The following is a 15943-nucleotide window of genomic DNA, read 5'->3' on the forward strand; positions in this document are numbered from 1 at the left end:
AGTATGCTGGTGGGCAGAGAACCCGCCCAACCTGATCTGAAGTACCCAGCTGTTGTCTCCTTGGCTCAGAGAGTGGGATAGGAAGCTGCCCCAAAGGGCAGTATGAGAGTTCTGAAAGACTGGGTCTAATGAAGGTCAGCAGGCCCCTTTGTTATTTTTCAGGTATAGCTGCTTCAGTGGCTTCCACCCAATGGTAAGCTCTGTAAAACCAGGAACTCAGCCTCCCTAGATGTGTGCCGCATTGGTACTGTTGATTGAAGCTCAGACTTGTGTTCCTCTTTGAGAAATCCTGAACTCACCTCAGCAAATGAGGAAATGAGGCCTGACCCCAGTCCTAATGATAATATTACCTGAAATTTATCAAGTACTTACTATGCAACAAGCTTTTCTCCACAACGACCCTATTTTGAAGTTACTATTTATTATTGCAGTCCCTGGGTAGTGCTAATGGTTAACATGCTCAGCTGCTAACCAAAAGTTTGGAGGTTCGAGTTCACCCAGAGGTGCCTTGGAAGAAAAGCCTATTAATCTGCTATAGAAAAATTAGTCATTGAAAACTCTATGGAGCACAGTTCTACTCTGACACACGTGGGATCATCGTGAGTCAGAGTTGACTCCGTGGCAACTGCTTTTTGTTCGTTTGTTTTTATCACTGCCCACATTTTAGTGTTTAGTAAACTGAGGGGAAGCGCTATATCACTTGGCCAAGGTCCCACAGATAGTAAGTAGCAAAGCTGGGATTTGAACTGTGGCTTGGGCTCCAGAACTAACACCCTGAAGCCCCTCTCCAGACTGAGGCCTTGGGTACAGCTCCCATGCTACTGTGGACTTGGGCGCCATGCTAATTCCCTCACTCTCAGGGCTACTCCTGCACAGGCAGCTAGTACAGGTGGCTGCATGCTGTCAGCGGTGCTGCTTGCTAGGAGTTCTCCGTCCCTTTCCTTTCCAGGACCTGTTTTCTCTCCACCGGTGGTGAGATGGAGCTCAAATCCAATTCCCTTTTCCAGTTGCAATTTGCCTCTGAGCCCCCAGAATCCCTCCTGGCTTGGAAATCACCCTTTCCAACTACTCAACCCCACTCTCCCTCCGTCTCCCTCCTCTCCTCTCAGTCCAACTCCGTCCTATAAGAGCACTCTCCCTGGCCCTGTTTTTAAAAAAGTCACCACTAAATAAATGATGGACTGACACCCTCAGGGAGAAAGCTGTGGTTAGAGGGAAGCACCGCTGAAGGTGAACACTCACATCCTTGTGTTAGACCCAGGCTTGTGGGCAGTGCAAGCTATTTCTTTTGGATGAGCCTCCCAGGAATGGAGGAATTTCTCTTTGTAAAGAAAGAGAGGATCTTTATGAGCCCTGGGCTCTTCTCAAAGAGGCTTTATGGGTGGCAAGGCACAGCCACTGTGGTGAGGATGAAGCTGGAGACACAGGAAAAAGAGATGCTAATTACATGGCAACGATACATACTTTCTAAGGGTGGAGCATGAGAGGAGGAGAGATTTCCCTCAGCCGCTCTTTTCCTGGAAGTGATGAACACACGGACACTAGGCACCTCTGTCCCTGCTCTCTGGGACAGCCTGACGCCCTCCATCCCTCGTTCCCAGCACTGAGTGGTGCTGGAGGGAGAAAGAGCCTGGGCTCTCTCTGCCAGCCCCAAATGCCAGCAGCTGCATAATCCTGGGATAATTGCTCATATCTGTTTCTTCTCTCTTCCAGGCCATGGAAAGTGTTCCAGGAGCAGACTTTTGGTAGAATGGTGACCTGCAAAAGCAGCCCTTCCATTTACATTTCAAGCTCTAAGTCAGCCGTGTCAAAGTTTGAACCCGAGCCGCAGAGGATAATGGGTCAAATGCAATTAGCAGCCTGAAAAGCTGCACATTACAGTCTGATTTATTTTTTTTTTTGCCCATCAGATTCCAAGAATCCTAGTGCTTAAAAGCAACTAAACAATCCCTGTATTGTACTGAAATAAAGCCCAGTTAATTCACAAATCAATTGCACCACCAGGTGGGGCAAACTCTGGCCCTAAACAGATGGGATTGAAAACTCCCCCCCAAAACACAGTCTTGTTAAATTAAAAACTTGATCCAGGAGTGGAATGAATAGGGAGTCATGAATGGAATGGAGTCAGGTCCACCCCAGCAAATTCTTCTTCTCCCACTCCTTTGCTTTCCTTAAAAAAGAAAAACCCATCAATCCGTTTTCATCAGTGTTCATATCTATGCAGAAATGCAGCCATCTACAGTTTGCAGTTCAATGTGTTACTTTGATTAGTCTGAAAATTAAGGGTGACTCTGGACCAGTGTGAATGATTATAAAAATACATGTGCATCCCATGTAATCATCTTGTTTAATTAATAGTCTTGTAAACTATATGGCTCGCTTTAAGTCCATCTCGAGGTACAGCAACTCCATTTTAAATACCCATTTAATACTTAACAGGATGTGGCGGACACTCTATAGCATTCGGCCCCTTCTCAAGTTTCACTGTCTGAAATTTTTTCAAAGCTGACCTAAGTCAACCTGAAAAATGTTTAACACCCTGGGCTTGAACACAAGAAACCCTGTGATGAACAGACATTCAATTACATTTTTCTAAAAGTGAGAAGCGTTTTTGTAAAATAGCGACTCTGGAAACTAATTGGCAGCCTTAAAAGTTGTGAGCAAAGGCCAGATTGGGTGGAGAACTATTACTACAGTAACTTGACTCAAAGGAAACATGAATAAAAGGCATCTTTGTTTCCCAGTCAAATCAGCTGATTAAGAAATAAAACATCTTAAAATGTTTTTAAGTGTGGAACTAATTATTTATATGAAAAAAAAAACAGAGCCAGGTTATGCGAATTCTACCTTGTGTGTGAGTTGAATGGGACAGATAAAGTAATCCTAGTAGATCTGTGTCTTAGGTCATTAAGCAAAACTAAGTATTGAGAGCTCCAGTTACCGAAAAAAAATTTTTTTCATTCAAGTCACATGTTATGCCCCCATTTTGATTTTTCAAAGTCCGAGTTGGTTATGCTACGCATTAAAAATATGATTCAGAGCAAGAAAACTTTCTTATAGGCTGAGTACTGACAATTGAGTGGAAGAAGAAAACACACAGCTATACAAATTGCAGAGCCAACTCTTGGGAGAACACAGGCCCTTTGCTCCTAAGGAACCTGGGAAAGATTCACAGAAAGAATTTGAACAGGCGCTTTTTATTTTGCTAACGGGTGAGTTTGGACCTCAGGAAAATAAGAAAATCCAAGTTACTCTTTAGATTCAGATAAGCAGTGGGCAGGCAACCTTTGACATCTCAGGCCCCCACATCTCGGCCTAAGCTCCTAGTCCCTGACCTCTTCACATTCCAATATCCTGAATCCAAGCTCTCTCCTAACCAGAGCTGCAAATTTGTGAAGTGGAAACATCCAGGAGGTCGGTGTTTGCCAAGTGTAGTCTAGGGGCCACCTGCATTTCCATTATCTGGTGAGCTTTCAGTGGACTCCTGGGCCCTCAGGAATTACTGGATCAGAATCTCTGGGAATAGGGCCCAGGATTCTGCATTTTTAACAAATCCTCCAGGATTCCTTAACGGTACTAGAGTTTGAAAATCATTACACTGGGGTAACTTAGAAACCCGAAGAGTAATATTCTCTGATGTTGTTTGATGCCATCAAGTCGGTCCTGACTCATAGCGGCCCTATGTACGACATGAAGGAAACACTGCCAGGTCCTTTGCCATGCTCACAATCATTGCTGTGTTTGAGCCCATGGTCCCAGGCACTGTGTCAATCCATCTCATTGAGGGTCTGCCTCTTTTTCGATGACCCTCTACGAAGAAATTTCACTAAGTTTCTTTAGTGGGTTTCCTCTACTGAAAGGCATTTACTAAAATGTGAAAGGCTTTCCACAAATCCCTCATTAAACGAGAAAGACCTCCAGCCATTTTCTCCCTTCCCCATGGCATCTCTTAACAGAGGAAGTATAGGAATGCTTTGTCCTTTAAAATAAGTTCAGTGTGTATTTGAAAAGTCATTTGGCAAGAGATGAGGGATGAGACAAAGGGGGAAGATTAATGACAAACAGAATCAGAGTCCTTGCTAAAATAAAAATGGATTCACACCCAACTTTTTATGAAGGGTAAGACATATGGCAGCTCATGTGGGAAGCGAGCGTGTTTAGTAGAAAGAGGTCCTGCTGTAGAGCTGTGTGATGTAGAGTGCAGCTTTCTCAGCCAAAAACAGAATGTCACATGCTATGGGGAGATGTGCCATCTCTCCTCTGTGATGAGAAGCTAAATTTCTAAAGAAAGTTGAGCAAACAATTGACTGAATGACTTTATTAGGCTTCTCAGAGTCAAGATGATTGGATTTGGGTATTTAGACCATGGTTTTGTTCTTTGGGTGTGGAGTGTGGCCCACAGCCCATTTTCTAAGACTATTTACGGAAGCAACCCATAGTTTGTTGTTGTTCTTAGCTGCCTTGGAGTTGGCTCCTGACTCATGATCACCCCATGCACAATGGAGTGAAATGCTGCCCACTCCTGTGCCAGTCCCATGATGGGTCCCAGATTGAACCATTGCGATCCGTAGGGTTTTCACTGCTGATTTTCAGAAGTAGATTGCCAGGCCTTTCTTCCTAATTTGTCTTAGTTTGGAAGCTCTGCTGAAACATTTTTAGCATCATAGCAATAGGTAAGCCTTCACTGACAGGCAGGTGGTCACTGCTCAAGAGGTACATTGGCTGGGAATCGTACCTGGATCTTTCACGTGGAAGGTCAGAATCTCCTATGGAACCACCAATGCCCGTAGTTTAAAGTTCCTCATCTGTAAAATAGAAACCATAATTCTCCCTCATTCCCTGGAAATGAGAGAAGGAAAATGATGGCCACTAGAAACTGTCTGAGCTCCAGCTGCAAAATACAGATGTATTATTCTTCTATATCCTTTTTTGGGCTTTTTCGTATTGAGGTCTTGGAGTGTTCACCAGGAGAATGCTAAGACACAAGTGGAGGATGGTTTTTTTATAGGAAGAAGGGCGTGCATGTGTACTTAGCGGCCTGTACCAACCTTAAAGTAGCAAGTGCCCAATAGACTTCAGGATTCCATTTTTAGGGTTCATTCAAAACACTAAATGTATAGATATACAAAACATTAAAAGTGTGGCTCTTATTTACGCTTATGGTAGCAGTTGAAAAAGTTTGGTTTTAGTCCATGGAAAATTGCTGCTTAATAAGAACTTTCCCAAACCCATGGGCCCTTTGAGATAAAAATTTCCACACTTAGTTTCATCGCCCTACTTGAATTTCCTTTGGAATGTTTGTGCTAAATTCCTTTCTCCTGGATTGAAGCATACAGCACAAAATCTCGTTTCAAAACTTAAAATGTAATGGACTGAAATCCACAGATATATAGAATGCCTTGGTAGGGGCCATGGAGAAGAGGAGGCAGAGGAGAGTTTCTGAAATGAATTAAAACTCCAATAATTAAGAAGTGATTTACTTGGCACCTTCAGAATTTGGAATGCCTGAGTGGTAGGGCAGTGTTTAACCTCATTTTATACCACGGGCAACCCTGGCAACTCAGTTTTGTAGTGAGAAGCTTTATTTTGTTGGGGTTTTTTTTTTTTTTCTTTCTTTCTTCTGGTATTTCCTGACTTGGTGTGTGTAGCTGTGAACTTAATTAACACACTAGTGATTCTGCACCCTCAGGGAAAAATGGTAAATTTAATAAAATGTAAATACAGGAAAAAAAGGAAGTGTCTTTCCGTTTGGTTCATGGCTGTTTTTATTCCCGCTCTTGTTTTATGTGTCAGGGAAACACAAAGTCGCATGAAGCTTTACAGAACCCAACTCTCAGGCCCCACTAAGGCACAATACCTAGGGATTCCTCTAAATCACTGTTGTATGTTGGAGACCATCCTAACTGCTTTTGTGTGAGAGAAAGCAGGGTTAATTGGTTGCAAAAGTTGGCCCTTTAGATGATAACGTTACATCTTAAGCGCTTTTTTTTTGTTATATTGCTTTTATTTGGAAGTAGCTTCAGCAATTCTCTTTTGAATTGAGCCCTATAAATTCGATCAGTACCATTATTTTCATGAGGTGAGTTTAAACCAATGAAGTTGTCTCCCTTCATCCCTTTTCTCTCCCACCCACCCTCTTAAAAAAAACAAGTAGACTCACCACCTTGGCTTGTAGCTTGAATCTGAGGCTCTGGTATGGAAAAGTCTATGAAAAGATGACATTTATAGATGGGTACATATATATTTAATTTCTTGTGTGTGAGTGTGTATGTATATATATATTTCTGCTTCTGTTCATCGAGAATACATCATAGCAAGGACATTTTACTTTATCCAATGATGAGTTTTTTTCAGTTCGCTTTAATTGGTAATTTAATTACAGAGCTAATTAGGAGCGTAGTGGGTGTTGGGACTACAATGGTTGTCTTTAACTCGAAAGTCTTACCACTGACAAAGCAGGGAAGTTTTTAAATTACAGAACCCTTAAATAATGAATGAATAAGTCTGTAAATACAACTGTATGAAGGTAGATCGTTCACATGCGCTTCAGTTGGCAAAATTCTTGATGCGAGTCTGATCTATTACACTGAGTAATTACCAGTTAGCCATTCCAGCTTACTGGGGGGTCTGTGCTCCCTGAGGCCTCAGGGAATTTACATGGTAAATGTCAAGACTGGGCCAGGGCTAGGGCTGAAAGCTGTTTGGGAAGACCAAACCCACCAAACCCACTGCCGTCAAGTCAATTCCGAATCATAGCGACCCTATAGGATGGAGTAGAACTGCCCCACGGAGTTTCCAAGGGGCACCTGGCAGATCCAAATTGCTGACCTCTTGGTTAGCAGCCGTAGCACTTAACCATATACCACCAGGGTTTCCATTGGGAAGAAGTACGGTTCAATACTTAGAGCAAAGAGGAATTCTATTATTAGTTTCTTCTGCTCATTGATTACACGGAGGAAAGCAAAGAAAGTGCTTCTCTCTCTGCCTCAGTTTCTCTCCATATTTGCCCACTGCAGAGAACACCTATGCCCCAGGGCAACAGGGCAGCTTTTGGAGGTGGCTGAAGGATGGCTTCTGTGTACTAATAGGTCATTCAGGCTGGCTTTAGCACGTGCTGGGTGGCCCTTTGGATCTTGGGTTCACTGGACAGAGGGGGCTGCAGCTGACTGAGCAAATCCATTCCTTGTCCATCTGACCCTCAGAATGAAGGCCCTCTGATGGCTGAGGTTGGACTGGGTGAGGGGGATGGGGCTAGTAGTGAAACCAGAAGATACAGCCCCTGTATTTTGAGGAAACTTATGACTGTTCTACTTACAAGGAACAATCATTTGTTCATCAAGCATTTAGGGGTATGCGTATGAAGGGCTACTATGTGAAAGATGCTCATAAAAAGACAAAAATACCGAATTTAAAAAGTCTTATCTTTGAACACTAAATGCAGGGAAATTCCTAGAAGACCGATTTCCACAAGTGCCTGAAAGAAGCCTAGATCAGAATTCCATCTCTTGGGCCTTTTTCCTGAGAAGGTCTCCTCTGGCAAGGTGAGGTCTCAGAAAGCCTGCAGTTATTAATGGAAAATGAGCAAGACAGCTCAGGTCCAAAGGATACATTTGGTGCACTAAAAATTCTCAGTTCTCCATGGTGACTGCAGGGGAAGGTGTGTGGGAGACAGAAAGGGAAGATAAGAATCCACAGATAATCCCTAAACATGGTTTCAACCAATAGCCTCACTCAGACCCATTCACCCTAAAACCTTGGGCCATAATTACTATCCATTACCAGAATTAATTCATTTGAGCTTCACTTGTTTTCCTCTGCAGCCCAGAGCATGGACAAGAAAAGCTTCAATGGGCTGGGTTAGAAAGGAGCACACATACAAGCCAAGGGTTCAGGTTCACAAACCAGCTGTTAGCACCTGCCCCCCATCCCCCACAAAACAAAGAGTGACCTAAAAATGAAGGCAAAAAAGAGCCATCAGCCTTTCCTCTAAACAGAGTTACTCGCTGATGGAGTAGTTTTACAAGTCCAAGTGTTTAGAATGGTTTCAGTTTCTCCTCACTCACCAAAATAAAGTATTTTTCTGATTTTTTGTTTGTTTGTTTTATACACTCATCTTAAAGAACTCTCCTTGTGCTAATGCCTCCCCATTTGGGGTTGAGAAGGACAGATCCCTTATACTTTGTAATTTGTTTGTACTCTGTTTTGCTTCAAAAATGACTTCAGCTGAGGTTCCTCATGCTATCCAGTCCAAGCAAGAGGAAATGGCGACCATCCAGATGAGCAGCAGTTTGAAAGAAATGAATCAATAAACAAAATAAGCCCTTAAGTATCATCTTTTCATTAAATTATTGAGTTTACAATTTCACCAGAACAGTCTTTCATTTATTTAATAAATCCACAAATATCTATCGAAGGCCTAGGATATGTAACGAAACCCCAAACCCATTGCCATTGAGTTGATTCTGGCTCATAGCGATCCTATAAGACAGAGTAAAACTGTCCCATAGGATTTCCAAGGAGTGGCTTGTGGATTTGATCAGCTGACCTTTTGGTTAGCAACCGAACTCTTAACCACTGTGCCACCAAGGGATATGTAAAGATTACATAATTTTATCCAGACCTTGCCCTCCATGAGTTTCTAGTTAGATGGGGGAGAGGATGTGTACACAAATTATTATGCTACATGGCACAGGGTAATAAATTCATGCTTGAGGGACTGATAATATAAGGCTTTTGAGAAGTCAGGAGAGAGAAGGCTCTCTTTCAGCTGGACCAATCTGGAAAGGGTTCATGCAAAGAGAAGGGGCTGGGGCTCAAGCTGGGGCTGAAGTTTGGGAGGAACTTGATAGGCAGAGATGGTGGGAGGGCATTCCAGATAGGGGGAAAGAACTTACTATGGTGGATTGAATTGCGTCCCCCAAAAATATGTGTATCAATTTGGCTAGGCCATGATTCTAAATATCGTGTGATTGTTGACTATTTTGACATCAGATATGATTTTCCTATGTGTTGTAAATCCTACCTCTATGATGTTAATGAAGTGGGATAGGCTGCAGTTATGTTAATGAGGCAGGACTCAATCTACAAGATTGGATTGTGTTTTGAGCCAATCTCTTTGGAGATATAAAAGAGAGAAGCGAGTAGAGAGACATGAGGACCTCATACCACCAATAAAGTAGTGCCAGGAACACAGTGTGTCCTTTGGATCTGGGGTTCCAGTGTGCAGAAGCTCCTAGTCCACGGGAAGATTGATGAGAAGGACCTTCCTCCAGAGCTGACAAAGAAGGAAGGCCTTGGCCTGGAGCTGATGCCCTGAATTTAGACTTCTAGCCTATTTTACTGTGAGGAAATAAATTTCTCTTTGTTAAAGCCATCCACTTGTGCTATTTCTGTTATAGAAGCACTAGATAACTAAGACACTTATGTTTTTTGAACGCTTACTTTTTGCCAAGAACTGTGCTAAACACTTTATATACATCTGTTGTTGTCATTGTTAGGTGCCGTCGAGTCGGTTCCGACTCATAGCGATCCTACGCACAACAGAATGAAACACCGCCCGGTCCTGAGCCATCCCTACAATCGTTGTTATGCTTGAGCCCATTGTTGCAGCCACTGTGTCAGTCCACCTCATTGAGGGTCTTCCTCTTTTCCACTGACCCTGTACTCTGCCAAGAGTGACGTCTATGAGATATATCCATCTCATTTAATTTTTACCACAGCCCAATGAGGTAAGAACGATTATTTTCCTCAAAATGCAAATCATAAATAACAAGCATTTACTAAGCATTTGCTGTGTATCATTTGGTGTATATCAGGCACTCTTCTACGTGCTTTACATGGAACAACTCTTTTAATCCTCAAAGCAGCTCTAGGAAGAGGGTGTTATTATCATGATTCCCATCTTACAGATGAGAAAACCAAGGCACAGAGACATGTAACTTGCTCAAGTTTACCTAGCTAGTGAGGGGTAGGTCTGGGATTAGGACTTTCACTTCATAGCCCTCACTTTTAATTGGGTTCTGCTGTTTACCATAGGAAAGGCCACAGGAAGGGCCTATGAAACGGCTGAGAACTCAGTACTGAAATTTCTCTGGAATGTATTTGCAAGCTCACACAAATCAAAACTTTTTTTTTTTTTTGGCTGAATACAGCAGAAATTTATTATTCATAGTTCTGAAGGCTAGAAGTCTGAAATCAAGGTTGTGGCAAGCTTGGTCCCTCTGGAGGCCCTGAGGGAGAAACTATGCCATGTCTCTCTCCTAGCTTCCAGAGGTTGCCTTTGGCATTTCTTGGCTTGCCATCACATCACTCCAGTCTCTGCCTCTGTTATCACATGGCGCTCTCCCTCTGTCTCCTCTGTGTCTCTTTACCCGACTCTCCCTCTTTATTTTATAAAGACATCAGTCGTTGGATTTAGGGCCCATCTTAATCCAATATGATCTCATCTTAATTTAATTTATTAATCTGAAAAGACTTTTTCGTTTAAGGTTATATTTGAGGCTGTAGGTGGACATGAATTTTGGGGGACACTATTCAGCAAGCTGCTGATGTTTGGTGCAGTTGAGTCAGTTTAGACTCTTGGTGACCCCATGTGACATAGTAGAACTGTACCCGTAGGATTTTCTCGGCTAGTGACCAACCCAAAAACATGTTTAAACTTTAGGTTTATCATCTGATGTTGCTACAGAGGCAAAAAGAAACCATTTTCAATTCATGACGTCTTGTTTCTGCTGACCTTACAGACAGATGTGTGGTGGGTGGGGGAGGGCTTTGGGGGAGGCAGGAGAAGGAGGAGAAATGGAGGAAGGATGGAGGTGGGAGCTCCACACTTTCCTAGCAGGGGTCCAAGTAGGTTTCTTTCCCCAGAGTGCAGACCTCTTTCAGGCCAGGAGGGTGGGGGTGAATTATTTCGACCAGCCATTTTGTTGAATTTGTTGATGCAGAAGGGGTGAAACTGGATATTCAGCCGAGTGCCATCTGGGCATGTCCTCTCCGGGAGGGAGCTTGTGAGGTCTACAACTGTTGGGGTGGGTGGTCCCAGGCAGGGGGCCTAAAGAGGTGACAGGCTAACTTATGAGGAATTGGCACTTTGCTCTCAGTTTCCAATCATGTAACAATGATCTTGAGCAGTGAAACATTCAAATAGCATCCTTAAAGGTTAAGTGTAATTTTTTCTTGAAACCTTTGTATAGTATACCACAGTTTTCAAAGCAGTTTCCTCGTATATCCTAGCAGGGAGTCCATTGATTTGGCATGGAGAGCCGGGTATTTACAGATAGGTTAATAGGTTGAGTGAGTTTAAGTCAGTGGGCTAAGGGCTCAAGGCTGGGATTAGATCCTGACTCTTTGCCTCCTGGTCTGTGCACTGTGTTTACAGAGACCCTCTCCTTGCATCTGAACAGCAGGGACTGGGGACATGGAGAAACAGGCAAGTAACAAGGGCTGAAACTCCAGAGGAGACAGACAACAAACCACTTCCTGGTGGAGCTGAGGAGGGAGAATAGAGCAAGTGAGGTAAGAATTCAAAACAGAGATGTTGTTGTGTGCTGTGGAGTCAATTCTGACTCACAGCAACCCTACAGGACAGAATAGAACTGCTCCTTAGTGTTTCCCAGGCTGTAATCTTAACGGGAACAGATTGCTGGCCTTTTCTCCTGAGGAGCCACTGGTGGGTTCAAACCAATGACCTTTCAGTTAGCAACCAAGTGTTTAACCATTGCGCCACCAGTGCTCCTTGAACAGAGAGATAGTACCTTCATTTTTTATTGAGAACAAAGTCCTTGAAATAAAACCCTCAAGACAGAAGCCCTGAATTTGAGTTCATAACTATCCTCAAGTGAAGGACTCTAGCAGGAAAGGAAGCTAACATTCATATATACTTAAGACAAACCTTTAACAAGCACCTACAGTGCTCCTCGTACCAGGGATACTGGGATAAAGTAGATATGTCTTAGTCCTTATGGGGAATCCCTGGGTGGTGTAAATGGTTAACACACTCGTCTGCTAACTGAAAGGTTGGTGGTTTGAGTCCACCCAGAGGCACCTCAGAAGAAAGGCCTGGCAATCTACTTCTGAAAAAAATCAACCATTCGAAACCCTATGGAACACAGTTCTACTCTAACACACATGGGATTGCCATGAGTTGTAATCAGCTCCGAGGCAACTTGTGGTAGTAGTGGTAGTCCTTCTGGAACGGATGTCGAGAGTGGAGGTGAGTAGACGGATAAGGAAACAGGTGATAACACAGGTAGTATGTGATAGAGATGTGCCCTGGTGCTGTGGGACGTCAGAGCAGGGGCACCTAATTCTCACTAAGGACTCACTCTGCCAGCATTTTCTAGATAACTTTATCTATGACACCTCAGAGTAGTCTCACATCATGTGAGCTAGGCATTATCATGCCAGTTTTTCAGAAGAGAAAACAAGGCTCAATAAGGTTGAGAAACTTGCCCGAGGTAACATGGTTATAAGCGGGTAGAGGAAAGACTCAAACACACATTTGATAGACTCCAAAGCTCATGGCTGTTTGAGGCGTCCATATTCTGAGCGACCAAAGTGCTGTTTCATTTTTATCTATTCCACCTATGAATACCGTGCCCTATTTTTTCCCTTGTCCACCCAAAGGCTGGGGATTGGAGGTGGGCACAAAGGGGGGAATAGGAGTGAGCTTTGGGTAAAAAGTCAGCAAACACATTGCAGACTGAAGTTGCCTGGAAATCTGACAATCAGCTAGTAAACTTTGCTGATCCTTAAGCCCAATCTCTGTGGGGCAAAGAGTTCCAGAAAAGAGAATTTACTTCACGGCATGCTAAACAATCTGGTGCTCGTTTCCATGCGTATCCTGCAGGCTTCAGTTTATGAAGAAACAGAACTGAAGGAATGTATTCCAAAAGTTGTTTAGTCTTTTCTCTTGCTCCTACTCAACCTCTTAAATACTCCTTTAAAGAAGTCTATTGGCTTGAGTATGGGGGACATTGGCGATTCAGTGGTTGAATTCTCGCCTTCCATGTAGGAGACCCAGGCTCTATTCCTGGTCACTATGTCTCGTGCATAGCCATCTCTCAGTGGTGGCTTGTGTGTTTCTATGATGTTGAACAAGTTTCAGCAGAGCTTCCAGACTAAGATAGACTAGGAAGAAAGATCTGGTGATCTATTTCTAAAAATCAGCCTATAAAAACTCGATGGATCACAGCGGTCAGATCCCCAACTGATCATGGGGATGGTGCAGGATTTGGCAGCATTTCTTTCTGTGGTGCATGGGATCACCATGAGTTGGGGCCGACTTGATGACAGCTATCATCAACAATTGGCCTGATTATATAAAGAAATAAAAAGTGCTCATTGTTCCAAGTGACCCTTAGGGACATGACCAGCTGTGGCCTAGTTGGCATCCAAGAAGGAGGCCTGTGTTGGACAGGCTGCAAATTTCCTTGATTTGTTGCTGCCACAAGCGTTGCGAGGCCCATGGCTGGGGTAGGGGTGCGGAGGAACTGCCAACAGACACCTTGCCACCTGAGCAGAGGCACTTTGGGGGTTAACTTCAAAATAATTTCCCACGCTTGGATAATTATCTTGTCCGAAATGAACCTCTGGTGTTCCCTGGCCTCATTTCGGTACCTGCCGTCCCTCCCTTCCCTCTTTGGAGTCCTATAGTAATTGCCATTAAAGCCCCCGGAAAATGTCAGGCGAAATCAAGGTTCCTGTCGGTTATAACCTATGAAAAATGTATTGGATTTAATATGTTTGGTTTGGGAAATCAGTTTTTGTCCACTATAACCAATTGTCCATAATAACCCTATCTGTTGTCAGTGGTGTGCCTCTTATAACCCTCATATAAAAGGTAAAATGAAAGACAAACCATTTCAGATGGTAGCTGCAGCAGTATCAATATAGATCACTGCCTACGTATATCAAATGATTGATGGCCATTTTTAAGGCTTTTTCAATTCAGTGCCAGTGGCGTCTAACGGCAGTAAAGCACAGTGTTTGCTGATACCCTTCCTGATAAACCGTCCGGTTGTATGTGAGAACAGTGTAAAGAATGAAAAGGCACAGGGAGCCATTTCTTTCAAACGATCCCTTCCCAGTGTCCTGGCAGGAGGACAGTCCTCATAGCAGAATATGGGAACACACCGGAAAGCAGCCAGCAGATCTGTGGCAGGACATACTCTGGGCCAGGGAAGTTGGCCAGTCCCAGCAAAGCTGTAATCAGCTGCAGCCCCACTGATGCTTGCTGCTACAGGTAAGGAGGCACGAGAAGTGGTTTTGAGGCAGAGATCGACTTTGACTCCTAACAGGAGCAGAAGGGGTGTGTTTGACCTTCAAAATGATAAAAATCGAAAACCAAACCCAGTGCTGTCGAGTCGATTCTGACTCATAGCGACCCTATAGGACAGAGTAGAACCATCCCATAGAGTTTCCAAGGAGCGCCTGGAGGATTCGAACTGCTGACCTTTTGGTTCGCAGCCGTAGCACTTAACCACTACACCACCAGGGTTTCCTTCATAATGATATAAACACTTAAATGCATAATTCTAAGTGCTTTATACTTGCTAACTCATTTAATCCTTGGGTCAGCCCTATGAGGGCAGTACTCCTGTAGTCCCATTTTACAGCTGAGGAAACGGAGGCATGAAGAGGCTAAGTAACTTGCTCAAGATCATATAGTTGGTTAGTGACTAAGCTAAGAATTGAACCAGGTGCTCTGGCTCCAGAGTCTGAGCTTCTAGTTGCTAGGTTATTTCCCCTCTTGGGTCACAAACATTCATGGATATTTAACTGTGTTTTCTTGGAGTAAATGTTGAAAAGTTCATGAGGCTGTTGCTGACATCCACACTCACAAATGCCTCTGAATAGCCGCGTCTTGGTGAGGATGTCTTCATTCTCCTTATAAGCTCTGCTACATGACCACAGCGCCCAACTGATAATCTTGCTCTTCCCCCAGGAACATGCACCAAAACGTGACCATTTGGAACAAGCTGGTTATCCAGACACACATTCACACAGGAACCCAGACCCTTCTGAGCAGTCCTTTCATGTTTTGCTCTAGTTATTTGTATAATTATTTTTAAAAAATATAAGTCTCAGAATAGTCTAGAAACTCCTGGAGGCAGAGATCATTTGTTTTATTCATTGCTGTCTCCCCAGGGACAGCCAGACCCTTGGCCTGGCACACAGTAGGATTCCATAATTACTAAAGAATAAATAAAATGCCTGAAATTCTTCAATGTTGGAAAGAAAGTCGGTATTTTATCTATCCTTCCTGCCCCTTCTCCAGGATGAGAAATGTGATAAATCCTTCTCAAAAGGATGATTTTCCTTAAAATATCCATGTCTCTCTTAAGGAAATGAAATTTCACAAGAGCCAGGACTCTAGGATATGAAACTGGTGCAACTTTCAAAAGTCTCAGGTTTCACACACACACGCACACACGCATGCACACCACAAGCGCACACATGCACACCCCCAGTGTGTGCCCCATTAAACCTACCCCGCTCACACTGCTTCCCTCACATCCTCCCGTAAGGCTTCCTTTTGCCTGGGGAGCAGGCATTAAAGGGGTGATCCCACTGTCTCGGCAGAATCCTCGTGATGTTCACTTGCTTTGGGAACACATGCAGATACTCACAGTTTAGCACATGGGCCCTGGCTTTTCAGCTGTCTTTTAATCTTTGGTAAATTGAACAAGCATGGAGAACTTGCAGGTGACAACCAGCTCAGCTGAGGCTGCAGGGATGAAAACCATGTCAGTACAGTCCCTAAAAGTCCTCCAATGTGCTTGAAGCATATAAAGAGAACCCTTGATCCTGGCTATCAAAGGGTGCAGAAAGATCAAGAAGAATTAAAACCGATGGTGTGCCAGAAACACCTGCAACAGAAGGTCATTACTTACCCTCGTTAAAACAGCCTCAGTTCTGGGGCCTGATCTGAAGCTTAATTGAA

This window comes from Elephas maximus, chromosome 3, assembly GCF_024166365.1.
Source record: "Elephas maximus indicus isolate mEleMax1 chromosome 3, mEleMax1 primary haplotype, whole genome shotgun sequence".
Lineage (NCBI taxonomy): Eukaryota > Metazoa > Chordata > Mammalia > Proboscidea > Elephantidae > Elephas > Elephas maximus.